The following is a 2,720-nucleotide window of genomic DNA, read 5'->3' as shown; positions in this document are numbered from 1 at the left end:
ACCGAGCATTGGTAAATTTCTTCCGCGAGTGTGACGGATATGTTCTTAGAACAACTTCAATCTTGCAATTGTAAAATATAATTTTTTTGTCACACCATTAATTTAGTAATTTTTTTCACATTAATTTCAGAATTTTTTTCATTCATGCAATTTGAATTTTGCTCACGTGGCAAAGAAATGATTTTCAGACTAAGAAAAGAAAAATAATCTTTGTTAATATTTACTTGCAAAACAGTTGCAAGAGTTTATGCAACATTTTTAGACAAATTGTTAATTTAGCAATTTTGCTCTACATCTCTTCAATTGAAATTGCACGTATCATATCAACATTTATAATTCATTATTATTTTTGACAAAATAAAAAATAATGAATTGTAAATGATATTATATAACATTTATAATCCATTATAGTATGAAGATGCTCTAGTGCCAATGTTAGTGACGATAGCCAGACGAGATATCAAAAGCAGTTTAATTCAAAATCAACTATTAAAATTATACTTTGTGAGATATTTTTTAAATTGATAAATTATTGATTTTAATAACACTGAGGAGCTAATAATGGTGCGTTTATTGCGATCGTTCTTTGGAACCCGAATGTGAAGAATGTAGCCAAGCCACCAACATAATGTGTGATTGACAGATTCAATTGATACGCATGTTTTTATTTGTTGATCATTTTTTTTTTATGTGATCCTTTACATCAGCACTTCTGTCCTTTTTTGGAATCCTTACTGTGAGGTTCGTTTCCAATCACTTGTAAATCCTTTCCATAAGAGGATAATAGTAATACTCATTAAAATCGATGTTTGATTTCAATTTAACAAAATTTGAATGAACATTTATGTGGCAATGACAACGACCTGTCCAATTGAATTTGTAATCGTAAGGTCTGATCATGAGATCCTCACCGTTCACCAGCATGTATTTTGTATGGACCATATGGGGCCGCTGCAGCGCACTCTCTGTGCACTCCAGACCGTTCGATTTCTCTCGTAATTTGTGTGGCAGGCATTTCGAGAAGAAAAAAATAAAGCACCAATTCCTGAACTAGAGGTAGACTAAGAAAGTGAATTGAATATATCTTAAAAATAATTACATCAGACTGATCAGATCATCAGAGTGTGAATACCGAAAAGAACACAATACCGCTGGTTGGTTGGGGAAAAATGGGGGCAGGAGGCAGGAGGCAGGAGGCAGGAGGCAGGAGCGTGACAGCGCCTAGGGAACCACGTCAGCCATGTGCACTGCGGCCTTTTTCATGCCGCCTCGTGGTGGGCCCCACCCCTGCCCAATGCAGTTAGCTCTTACTCTCAGTCCTAGCGCACTCGCAATTCAGCTTCACTTTTACGGATCAAAATCTCCTCTTATTCTTAAGAAAAAAGAAAAGAAAAGAAAAGAAGGATCCTCCTCAACCTTTCTCTCTCTTTCAAAAAAAAAAGAGATAGACACAGAATGAGAAGAGGTGGGTCCTCTTAGGATATGTTCGGATAAAATGAGAATAGTTAGAATAGAAAGTTATTCAAGAATAAAAATTATTTTGAATAGTAATGTGTATTCAAATAATATTTTTATTATTCGGAATAGTTAGAATAACTGTTATTTTTTATTCCTCGTAAATCTTGGAATAACTACAATTTAAAAGTATGAAGAGAGAAAAAAAAATGTTTTATTCTCGAATTTTCACTAACACAGTCACAAAATTATAAAATTGACATCACTTCTGTTATCTCCGCGTTGTGACAATTCATTTGAAACCTCACTTGCCTATCTTTCATCTTAATTAGCACCTTATTAACACTATTATTTATTGGTTACAACCATTCACTGTTCCAAATTTACAATCCAAACAATATTTTTACTAATCTGAATAGCACCATTTTTATACTAATATGAAAATCACTATTTATTTTCTATTCTCATTTGCTATTCTTAAATTTCACTATTCTAGCTATTCTAACTTTCATCCACGCGTACCCCTATTATTTGAAAATAGGAGCAGTTTTCATTCCCACTTTTACTGTCTCAATCGGCTCTTCTCGGTTCAGCTCCAATATATAGCATTGAGAAGTGAGAACGGAAATAAATCTGCTGTTATTCTTATTCCGATCCTAATTGTTGGTCTTCGTGGAGATTTCGTGCATAGATTATTTTGTTGAATACATATGAATAAGTTTGTACGGTTGAGATCAGATTCTTGTTATTCTCAAAGAATAACAGCAGATTTATTTCCAGTGAGAACCGGTTAGATCTCATGGAGTATCTCAACTTTGAGCTTGAATCGATCCGAAATGGAATGCACGGACTCCTTTAATATTTGTGCAGAAGCAGATCGGACGGTCCGGGTTCAAACTCAAAATTTGAGATACCTTAGCTGGAAGGGTTGGGGTTAGAATTTTTTTTAGAAACCATAAATGAAAAAATAAATTTTACCAAAACAACTTAATTGCTTTTTTTTTTTAAAAAAAATCATAAGAAGTTAAGAACTGAGATGCCATTTTGGTCCCACCCATTTTCACATATTACAAGAAAAAAATACATTGAAAAATTGTGAAAATATTTGAGACCGAATTGTCATTCAGTCCCTAAAAAAAAAAAAAAAAATCGTGACCGAAATAGCATTTCAGTTCTTATATTTTTGTAAAAAAAAAATGATCACGTTGGTTTTATAATGCTAGCTAGGTAATACTTTTCACCCATGTTTTGATTGAATTTGACTG

Source organism: Carex rostrata, chromosome 6, assembly GCF_964058835.1.
Source record: "Carex rostrata chromosome 6, lpCarRost1.2, whole genome shotgun sequence".
Classification (NCBI taxonomy): Eukaryota; Viridiplantae; Streptophyta; class Magnoliopsida; order Poales; family Cyperaceae; genus Carex; species Carex rostrata.
Note: the sequence above shows the minus strand (reverse complement) of the source record.